The following is a 12178-nucleotide window of genomic DNA, read 5'->3' as shown; positions in this document are numbered from 1 at the left end:
AAAGTAGTGGAATTTCCCAAACTTGGACAACAAAACTTTTTTGTTCATTGGTGGTGTGTGAATAAATTTTCTTTACTTATATTTGTTATTGTTTTAAATATTTTCCACACATAAACTCTAAAATTTTCTTTTTGTTGTGATCTATTTGCCTTTTTAGTTTACAGCATGAAGGGAGCGTGAAAACTTTAAAGTTATGATTTAAGAAAAAAGAGTACATCTAAAATTGAAATGGACAATGCACAAATGTAGAGAGAGATAATTCCAAAGAGGGTCTGTAATTTTTAGGGATTGTAAGCTCCTTTTAGTTTTTATATATCAGGTTTTGCAATCGTTGGGAAAAGGGGGAGGCATGGAATTTTTAACTGAATGTTGAATCCCAATCCATAAGGCATTTCTCAGGTAATATAGCCCGTTACGCACGATAAATCACTTTACAATCATCTGTGATGGTTAGGTCAACTTTTTTTAAATGGGCAAAATAATGGCTAGTTTGACTCGGGTAAATATCCCACGCATGTTCACATGAGAATTTAATGAGCTTTTGTAGCTCTTTAAAAGGTTTAGATCCATATGTGATTTGAATCTTTAACATGTTTCAAGCATGCATACCCATTTTTAAAGCTTATGTGGAAGAATTCTCTTACTTATAAAATTCCAAGCTGTTAGGGTTGAACTAGTGGAATTTCACAAACTTGGACAATGAAACTTTTGTGTTCATTTGTGGTGTTGTGAATAAATTTTCCTAACTTACATTCATTATTGTTTTAAATTTTTTCCATACATCAACTCTAAAATTTTCATTTTGTTGTGATCTATTTGCCTTTTATGTTTTCGGGATGAAGGGAGAGTGAAAACTTAAATTTTTTATTTAAGAAAAAAGAGTATATCTGAAATGGAAATGACAATGCACAAATGTAGAGAGAGATAATTCCAAAGAGTGTCTGTAATTTTTAGGGATTGTAAGCTTTTTTTTGTTTTTATTTATCAGGTTTTGCAATCTTCGGGAAAAGGTGGAGGCGGGGGATGTTTTACTGAGTGTTGCTTCTGAATCCATAAGCCATTTCTTAGGGTAACATAGCCAGTTACGCAAGAAATATCACTTTAAAATCATCTATGATTGATAGGTCAGGTTTTTGTAAAAGGGAAAAATAATGGCTTGTTTGTCTCGGGTAAATATACCACCGCACGTTCACTTGAAAATTTAATGAGCGTTTTTTATTCACTTTAAAAGGTTTGGATCCATAGGTGATTTGCATCTTTAACATCTTTCAAGCATGCAAATCCATTTTTAAAGCATGTGTGGAAGAAATCTCTTTCTTATAAAATTGCAAGTTGTTAGGGTTGAACTAGTGGAATTTCCCAAACATGGATAACAAAACTTTTGTGTTCATTTGTAGTGTGTGAATAAATTTTCTTTACTTATATTTTTTTTTCTTTGAAAATTTTTCCACACTTAAACTCTTAAATTTTCATTTTGTTGTGATCTATTTGCCTTTTATGTTTTCGGGATGAAGGGAGAGCGAAAACTTAAATTTTTTATTTATGAAAAAAGAGTACATCTAAAATGGAAATGACAATGCACAAATGTAGAGAGAGATAATTCCAAAGAGTGTCTGTAATTTTTAGGGATTGTATGCACTTTTTAGTTTTTATATATTAGGTTTTGCAATCGTCGGGAAAAGGGGGAGGTGGGGGATTTTTAACCTGAGTGTTGACTCCCAACCCATAAGCCATTTCTTAGGGTAATATAGCCCGTTAGGTCAAATCACTTTACAAGAATCTATGATTGTTAAGTCAACTTTTGGTAAATGGTCTAAATAATGGCTTGTTTGACTCGGGTAAATATCCCACCGCACATTCACTTGAGAATTTAATGAGCATTTGTTATTCTCTTTAAAAGGTTTTGATCCATAGGTGATTTGCATCTTTAACATGTTTCAAGAATACATATCCATTTTTAAAGCATGTGTGGAAGAAATCTCTTTCCTATTAAACTCCAACTGCTAGGGTTGAACTAGTGGAATTTCCCAAACCATGACAACAAAACTTTTGTCTTCATTTGAGGTGTGTGAATATATTTTATTTACTTAAATTTGTTATTGTTTTAAATGTTTTCCATCCATAAGCTCTAAAATTTTCATTTTGTTGTGATCTATTTGCCTTTTTGGTTTATGGGATGAAGGAAGAGTGAAAACTCAAAGTTTTGAATTAATAAAAAAGAGTACATCTAAAATGGAAATTCACAATGCAAAAATTTAGGGAGAGATAATTCCAAAGAGTGTCTATAATTTTTAGGGATTGTAAGCTCTTTTTAGTTTTTATATATCAGGTTTTGCAATCGTCGAGAAAAGAGGTAGGTGGGGGATTTTTAACTGAGTGTTGACTCCATATCCATAAGCCATTTCTTAGGGTAATATAGCCCGTTATGCACGATAAATCACTTTACAATCATCTAATATTCTTAGATCAACTTTTTTTAAAAGGGCAAAATAATGGCTTGTTTGACTCGGGTAAAGATCCCACCGCACGTTCAATTGAGAATTTAATAAGTGTTTGTTATTCTCTTTTAAAGGTTTGGATCCATATGTAATTTGCATCTTTAACATGTTTCAATCATGCATATCCATTTTTGTGGCTTATGTGGAATAAATCTCTTTCTTATAAAATTTCAAGCTGTTAGGGTTGAAGAAGTGCAATTTCCCAAACTTGGAGAACAAAACTTTTGTCTTCATTTATGGTGTGTGAAGAAATTTACTTTACTTACATTTGTAATTGTTTTAAATTTTTTCCATACATAAACTCTAAAATTTTCATTTTGTTGTGATCGTGTTGCCTCTTTGGTTTACGATATGAAGGGAGAGAGAAAACTCAAAGTTTGATTTAAGAAAATGAGTACATCTAAAATGGAAATGCTCAATCCACAAATGTGGAGAGAGATAATTCCAAAAAGTGTATGTAATTTTTTGGGATTGTAAGCTCTTTTTAGTTTTTATAAATAAGGTTTTGCAATCGTCGGGAAAAAGGGGAGGCAGGGGATTTTTAACTGAGGGTTGACTCCCAATCCATAAGCCTTTTCTAAGGGTACTATAGCCCGTTACGCATGATAAATCACTTTACAATCATCTAAGATTGTTAAGTCAACATTTTTTAAATGGGTAAAATAATGGCTTGTTTGACTCTAGTAATTATCCCACCGCACGTTCACTTGAGAATTTAATGAGCTTTTGTTATTCTCTTTAAAATGTTTGGATCCATATTGGATTTGCATCTTTAACATGTTTCAAGCATGCATATCCATTTTTAAAGCATATGTTGAAGATATCTCTTTCTTATAAAATTCCAAGCTGCTAGGGTTGAACTAGTGGAATTTCCTAAACTTGAACAACAAAGCTTTTGTGTTCATTTGAGGTGTGTGAATAAATTTTCTTTACTTAAATTTGTTAATTTTTCAAATTTTTTCCATACATAAACTCTAAAATTTTCATTTTGTTCTAATCTATTTGCCTTTTTGGATTAAGGGATTTAGGGAGAGCGAAAACTCAAAGTTTTGATTTAAGAAAAAAGATTACATCTAAAATTAAAATACACAATGCACAAATGTAGTGAGAGATAATTCCAAAGACTGTCTATAATTTTTAGGGATTGTAAACTCTTTTAATTTTTTTAATTTTAGGGTTTTGCAATCGTCTGGAAAAGAGGAGGCGGGGGATTTTTACCTGAGTGTTGAGGCCAAATCCATAAGCCATTTCTTAGGGTAATGTAATCCGTTACGCACGATAAATCACTTTACAATCATGTATGATTGTTAGGTGAACTTTTTGTAAATGGGCAAAATAAGGGCTTGTTTGACTCGGGAAAATATCCCACTGCACGTTCACTTGAGAATTTAATGAGCGTTTGTGATATTCTTTAAAAGATTAGCATCCATAGGTGATTTTCATCTTTAAGATGTTTCAAGCATGTATATCCATTTTTAAAGCTTATCTAGAAGAAATCTCTTTCTTATAAAATTGCAAGCTGTTAGGGTTGATGTAGTGGAATTTCACAAACTTGGACAACAAAACTTTTGTGTTCGTTGGTGGTGTGAAAAAATTTTCTTTACTTACATTTGTTATTGTTTTAATTTTTTTCCTTACATAAACTCTAAAATTTTCATTTGTGTGTGATCTATTTGCCGTTTTGGTAAAGGGATTAAGGGAAAGAGAAAACTCAAAGTTTTGATTTAAGAAAAAAGCGTACTTCTAAAATGGAAATGCACAATGCAACAGAGAGAGATAATTCCAAAGAGTGTCAGTAATTTTTAGGGATTGTAAGCTCATTTCAGTTTTTATATATATCAGGTTTTGCAATCGTTGGGAAAAGGGGGAGGTAGGGGATTTTTTATAGTGTGTTGACTCCCAATCCGTAAGCCATATCTTAGGGTACTATAGCCCGTTACGCACGATAAATCATTGTACAATTATCTATGATTGTTTGGTCAGATTTTTGTAAAAGGTCAATATAATGGCTTGTTTGACTCGTGTAAATATCCCACCGCACGTTCACTTGAGAATTTTGATGAGCGTTTGTTATTCGCTTTAAAAGGTTTGGATCCATAGGTTATTTGCATCTTTAACATGTTACAAGCATGCATATCCATTTTTAAAGCATGTGTGGAAGAAATCTCTTTCTTATAAAATTCCAAGCTGTTAGGGTTGAACTAATGGAATTTCCAAAACTTGGACAACAAAACTTTTGTGTTCATTTGTGGTGTGTGAATAAATTTTATTTACTTACATTTGTTATTGTTTAAAATTTTTTGATACATAAACTCTAAAATTTTTATTTTGTTGTGAACTATTTTCCCTTTTGGTTTACGGGATGAAGGGAGAGCGAAAACTCAATGTTTTGATTTAAGAAAAAAGAGTACATCAAAAGTGGAAATGCACAATGCACAAATGTAGAGAGAGATTATTCCAAAGAGTGTCTATAATTTTTAGGGATTGTAAGCTCGCTTTAGATATCTGGTTTTGCAATCGTCCGGAAAAGGGGGACGCGGTGGCTTTTTAACTTGAGTGTTGATTCCCAATCCATAAGCCATTTCTTAGGGTAATATAGCCCTTACGCATGATAAATCAATTCACAATCATCAATGGTTGTTAAGTCAACTATTTGTAAATGGTCAAAATAATGGCTTGTTTGACTCGGCTAAATATCCCACCGCACGTTCACTTGAGAATTTAATGAGCGTTTGTTACTCTCTTTAAAAGGTTTGGATCTATAGGTGATTTGCATCTTTAACATGCTTCAAGCATGCATATCCATTTTTAAAACATGTGTGGAAGAAATCTCTTTCTTATAAAACTCCAAGCTGTGACGGTTGAACTAGTGGAATTTCCAAAACAATGACAACAAAACTTTTGTCTTCATTTGTGGTGTGTGAATAAATTTTCTTTACTTACATTTGTTATTGTTTTAAACTTTTTCTATGCATAAACTCTAAAATTTTCATTTTCTTGTGATCTATTTGCCTTTTTGGTTTACAAGATGAAGGGAGAGCGAAAACTCAAAGTTTTGATTTAAGAAAAAAGAGTACATCTAAAATGAAATGCACAATGCACAAATTTTAAGAGAGATAATTCCAAAGAGTGTCTGTAATTTTTAGGGATTGTAAGCTTTTTTTATTTTTTATATTTCAGGTTTTGCAATCGTCGGGAAAAGGGGGAGGTGGGGGGTTTTTAACTCAGTGTTGACTCCCAATCCATAAGCCAATTCTTAGGGCAATATAGTCCGTTACGCACGATAAATCACTTTACAATCATCTATGATTGTTAGGTCAACTTTTTATAAATAGACAAAATAATGGCTTGTTTGACTCGGCTAAATATCCCACCGCACGTTCACTTGAGAATTTAATGAGCGTTCGTTATTCTCTTTAAAAGGTTTGGATCCATAGTGATTTGAATCTTTAACTTGTTTCAAACATGCATATCAATTTTTAAAGCATGTGCGGAAGAAATCTCTTTCTTATAAAATTCCAAGTGGTTAGGGTTGAACTAGTGAAATTTTCCAAACTTGGACAACAAAACTTTTGTGTTCATTGGTGGTGTGTGAATAAATTTTCTTTACTTATATTTTTTATTGTTTTAAATTTTTTCCACACGTAAACTCTAAAATTTTCTTTTTGTTGTGATCTATTTGCCTTTTTCATTTACGGCATGGAGGGAGTGCGAAAACTCAATGTTTTGATTTAAGAAAAAAGAGTACATCTAAAATGGAAATGCACAACGCACAAATGTAGAGAGAGATAATTCCAAAGAGTGCCTATAATTTTTAGGGATTGTAAGCTCTTTTTAGTTTTTAGATATCTGGTTTTGCAATCGTCGGGAAAAGGGGGAGGCGGTGGATTTTTAACCTATGTGTTGATTCCCAATCCATAAGCCATTTCTTAGGGTAATATAGCCCTTACGCATGATAAATCAATTTACAATCATCAATGGTTGTTAAGTCAACTATTTGTAAATGGTCAAAATAATGTCTTGTTTGACTCGGCTAAATATCCCACCGCACGTTCACTTGAGAATTTAATGAGCGTTTGTTATTCTCTTTAAAAGGTTTGGATCTATAGGTGATTTGCATCTTTAACATGCTTCAAGCATGCACATCCATTTTTAAAGTATGTGTGGAAGAAATCTCTTTCTTAGAAAACTCCAAGTTCTTAGGAATCAACTAGTGGAATTTCCCAAACCATGACAACAAAACTTTTGTCTTCATTTGTGGTGTGTGAATAAAGTTTCTTTACTTACATTTGTTATTGTTTTAAATTCTTTCCATACATAAACTCTAAAATTTTCATTTTGTTGTGATCTATTTGTCTTTTTGGTTTACGGGATGAAGGGAGAATGAAAACTCAAAGTTTTGATTTAAGAAAAAAGAGTGCATCTAAAATAGAAATGGACAATGCACAAGTGTCGAGAGAGATAATTCCAAAGAGTGTCTGTAATTTTTAGGAATTGTAAGCTCTTTTTAGTTTTTATATATCAGGTTTTGCAATCGTCGAGAAAAGGGGGAGGCAGGGATTTATAACTGAGTGTTGAATCCCAACCCTAAGCCATTTCTTAGGGTAATATAGCCCGTTACGCACGATAAATCACTTTCCAATCATCTGTGATTGTTAGGTCAGGTTTTTGTAAATAGGCAAAATAATGGCTTGTTTGACTCGTGTAAATATCCCACTTAAGTTCACATGAGAATTTAATGAGCTTTTGTTATTCTCTTTAAAAGTTTTAGATCCGTATGTGATTTGCATATTTAATCTGTTTCAAGCATGCATATCCTTTTTTAAAGCTTATGTGGAAGAAATCTCTTTCTTATAAAATTCCAAGCTGTTAGGGTTGAACTAGTGGAATTTCCCAAACTTGGACAACAAAACTATTGTGTTCATTTGTGGTGTGTGAATAAATTTTATTTACTTACATTTGGTCTTGTTTTAAATCTTTTCCATACATAAACTCTAAAATTTTCATTTTGTTGTGATCTATTTGCCTTTTTGGTTTACAGGATTAAGGGAGAGCGAAAACTCAAAGTTTTGAATTAAGAAAAAAAAGTACATATAAAATGGAAATGCACAATGCACAAATGTAGAAAGAGATAATTCCAAAGTGTATTTGTAATTTTTAGGGATTGTAAACTCTTTTTAGTTTTTATATATAAGGTTTTGCAATTGTCGGGAAAAGGTGGAGGTGGGGGATTTTTAACGGAGTGTTGACTCCCAATCCGTAAGCCATTTCTTAGGGTTCAATACCCCGTTACGCATGATAAATCACTGTACACTCATCTATGATTGTTAGGTCAACTTTTTGTAAAAGGGCTAAATAATGGCATGTTCATTCACTTGAGAATTTAATGAGCGTTTGTGATTCTCTTTAAAAGGTTTGTATCCATAGGTGATTTGCATCTTTAAGCTGTTTCAAGCATCCATATCCATTTTTAATGCTTATGTGGAAGAAATCTCTTTCTTATAAAATTCCAAGCTGTTAGGGTTGAACTAGTGGAATTTCACAAAATTGGACAACAAAACTTTTGTGTTCATTGGTGGTGTGTGAATAAATTTTCTTTATTTACATTTGTTATTGTTTTAAATTTTTTCCATACATCAACTCTAAAATTTTCATTTTATTGTGATCTATTTGCCTTTTGGGTTATGGGATTAAGCGAAAGAGAAAAATCAAAGTTTTGATTTAAGAAAAAAGAGTACATCTAAAATGGAAATGCACATTGCAACAATGTAGAGAGAGATAATTCCAAAGAGTGTTTGTAATTTTTAGGGATTGTAAGCTCTTTTTAGTTTTTATATATCAGTTTTTTGATTGTCTGGAAAAGGGGTAGGAGAGGGATTTTTAACTGAGTGTTGACTCCCAATCCGTAAGCCATTTCTTAGGGTACTATAGCCCGTTACACACAATAAATCACTGTACAATCATCTATGATTGTTAGGTCAGCTTTTTGTAAAAGGGCAAAATAATGGCTTGTTTGACTCGGGTAAATATCTCACCGCACGTTCACTTGAGAATTTTACGAGCATTTGTTATTCTCTTTAAAAGGTTTGGATCCAAAGGTGATTTGCATCTTTAACATGTTACAAGCATGCATATCCATTTTTAAAGCATGTGTGGAAGAAATGTCTTTCTTATAAAATTCACAGCTGTTAGGGTTGAACTAGTGTAATTTCCCAAACTTGGACAACAAAACTTGTGTGTTCATTTGTGGTGTGTGAATTAATTTTCTTTACTTACATTTGTTATTGTTTTAAATTTTTTCCAGACATAAACTCTAAAATTTTCATTTTGTTGTGATCTATTTGCCTTTTTGGTTTACAGGATGAAGGGAGAGCGAAAACTCAATGTTTTGATTTAAAAAAAAAAGAGTACATCTAAAAAGGAAATGCACAACGCACAAATGTAGAGAGAGATAATTCCAAAGAGTGTCTATAATTTTTAGGGATTGTAAGCTCTTTTTATTTTTTAGATATCTGGTTTTGCAATATTCGGGAAAAGGGGGAGGAGGTGGATTTTTAACCAGAGTGTTGATTCCGATTCCATAAACCATTTCTTAAGAATATATCCCATTATGCATGATAAATCACTTTACAATCATCTATGATTGTTAGGTCAACTTTTTTTAATTGGTCAAAATAATGGCTTGTTTGACTCGGCTAAAAATCCCACCGCACGTTCACTTGAGAATTTAATGAGCATTTGTGATTTTCTTTAAAAGGTTTGCATCCATAGGTGATTTGAATCTTTAAGCTGTTTCAAGCATGCATATCCATTTTTAAAGCTTATGTGGAAGAAATCTTTTTCTTATAAAATTCCAAGCTGTTAGGGTTGATCTAGTAGAATTTCACAAAATTGGACAACAATACTTTTGTGTTCATTGGTGGTGTGTGAATAAATTTTCTTTACATACATTTGTTATTGTTTTAAATTTTTTCCATACATAAACTCTAAAATTTTCATTTTCTTGTGATCTATTTGCCTTTTTGGTTAAGGGATTAAGGGAAAGAGAAAACTCAAAGTTTTGATTTAAGAAAAAAGAGTACATCTAAAATGAAAATACACAATGCAACAATGTAGAGAGAGATAATTCCAAAGAGTGTCTGTAATTTTTAGGGATTGTAAGTTCTTTTTAGTTTTAAATATCAGGTTTTCCAATCGTCGGGAAAAGGGGGAGGAAGGGGATTTTTAACTGAGGTTTTTGACCGGAAACAGGGGAAGACCCGAGAGGAGTTCCCCACCGTCGTTCGCCGGGCCAATACCTTTTGCCGCGCCACCGTCGTCCACCATCATCCACCATCGTCCACCGCCATCCAGCAACCGAGAACAAACCCGAGGAGTACTCGAGAGAGTCTCCATCGAGGTGAGTTCGACAGTCGTCGCTCACCAGGCTGAGAAGTGATCCGAGAGGGCTTCTCCGGTGCCAATCCCGCTTTCCAACCATCCTTCGGCGTGTATCACATATTCCAACCAGTCCCGGAGCCATTCCGACTCCAACCGAGACTCAAGAGAGCCGGTTAGAGAACATCAACTCTGTTTCGCTCTTCGCCGGACGTTACCTCCGTCCGTCGGCTTCTAACCGTCGTCACCGGCGTCATTTCTACCTCCAGCCACTCACTCTTGCCAACCCGAAGCCATTGATTTCGGGAAATTGTAGCACCCGTGAGAACGAGTTGCTGCCCGAGCAAGAGGAGGAAGAAGGGGAGTAATTCGTCATTATTGAATTTAGTTTTTATATGGTTTGAACTTAGGTTTTGAATGTTAATTGAATCTGATTTGATAATTAATATTTATTTAAGATTTTCTTTCTAGATATTTCATTAAATTAGCTAATTAGGGTAGGATTATAATTGAGGTTGGATTTTGGTATTTTAATCCGATTTCTGTCTTTCACTCTATGCGCCCGAGAGGGGCTAGACACAAGGATTGAGAAATCGAATTCGTGATTACGTGGCGCTCGAGAGAGGCATGAATCACGGTAAAATCCAAATGTGATAATTTTAGCATCATCACAATAGGAAATTGATTCTCTGCATTCTATTGTAATCCGCTCTTTGTCATTAACTCTAGGCGCCCGAGAGGGGCTAGAAGCAAGGATTGAGAATCCGGACTCGTGGTTACGTGGCACTCGAGAGAGGCACGAATCACGGTAAAATCCAGAGTTGACGTTTCCTGTTGTGCAAGTAGTTAATTAGATTATTACTTGATAATTTAGGATATAATTAGTGTTTAGTTCAGATTAATTCATCATATTTGCTTAGGCTAGTTAACTGAAGAATACACAGAATTCAATCCTCCCTGTGGATATGATCCTCGCTCACTGCTAGATTACATGAACGATTCATACGCTTGCGAGGTATTAAAGCCGATGTAACTAAATTTTACATCAAGTTTTTGGTGCCGTTGCCGGGGAGGCACGTATTAAGCGTATTTCTTTGTTCTCCATAGTCTTAGGTTAGATTTTTTATTTTTTATTTTTATTTTTTATTTTTATTTTTATTTATTTTTATTTTTTTAGTTTTTTCATAATTTTAGTTTGGTATTTTTTTTGGAATTATTTTTATTTCTTCTAGTTAGTTCATATTTTTAGTAGTCAGTTTGTTAGCTTAATTTGATAGTTTATTTTGTTTCTTTTTGTGTTTTTATGCACGGGCGCCGCTCCCTAGGTGGACCATTAGCTCCCTTTGTTGAAGAGCTAGAACATATTTGTAGGAAAACACCCGAAGTCAAGTTAGGAGCTACCATGGCCAATCAGGGCGAACCATTACAGTTACCTGCAGCAGGTGACCGTAGAGCCCTGAGGATTATTCTATCCCATCCCACTTCACATCACCTTCTTGCATTATATTGCCACCCACTACTGCCGCCTGTTATGAGTTGAAACCGGGTGTGATCCAACTCCTCCCTACATTCTATGGGTTGGAGAAGGAGGACCCATATTACCACATCAAGGAATTCTTAGATATTTGTGCAACTTTTAAATTCCAGAATTTCTTAGATGACTCTATCCGGTTAAGACTTTTTCCATTTTCACTTAAGGATAAGGCCAAGTCTTGGCTTAATTTCTTAGAGGTGGGCAGCATTACTTCATGGGACACATTAGTCACGAAATTTTTGTCCAAGTACTTTCCCATTCAGAGAACTACAGCCCTCAGGAGAGAAATCTCCAACTTTATGCAGCAGGAGGGTGAACACTTTTATGAGGCTTGGGAGAAATGGAAGGATTTGATCCGTAGGTGTCCGCATCATGGGTTTGAGAAATGGCATTTAGTGCAATACTTTTATCAAGGTCTTACACCTCAGGTTAGATCCATGGTAGATGCAACGAGTGGTGGGAGTTTGATGGGTAAGAGTGCTAGTGAGGTGTGGGACTTCTTTGAAACGTTGAGTGATCAATCTCAGTAATGGGGTTCATCATTTAATGTTGATAGGAGATCCCACGAAGCCAAAAGAGGGGGTCTTTACGAGGTTAGTGAAACACCCATGCTCATGGCCAAGATTGAAGGGTTGACTAGAAAAATTGATGCCCTTATGGTGTCCAAGAGTTCACCTTCTCCTAACCCATCTACTGTCTATGCCATATGCTCTGGTTCATCTCATCCCACACAAATGTGTCCATCTAGTTCATCCTACCCAGAGCTCAT

The 12178-nt window shown here is 34.3% G+C and overlaps 1 non-coding gene across 1 annotated transcript; it reads right to left on the bottom strand.

Annotated features, from left to right (window-relative positions):
* Positions 1-11681: 11681 nt before the first annotated feature.
* LOC137965172 (small nucleolar RNA R71) lies at positions 11682-11788 on the bottom strand. The gene has a single exon (XR_011116021.1). It is a non-coding gene; the product is annotated as a small nucleolar RNA R71 (small nucleolar RNA).
* Between the last annotated feature and the right edge of the window lie 390 nt (positions 11789-12178).

Source organism: Aristolochia californica, unplaced genomic scaffold (assembly GCF_029961685.1).
Source record: "Aristolochia californica isolate CCGP_79_NKW_82.1479 unplaced genomic scaffold, dmAriCali1.0.hap1 SCAF_1, whole genome shotgun sequence".
NCBI lineage: Eukaryota > Viridiplantae > Streptophyta > Magnoliopsida > Piperales > Aristolochiaceae > Aristolochia > Aristolochia californica.
This window is presented reverse-complemented; position numbering and strand designations above follow the sequence as displayed.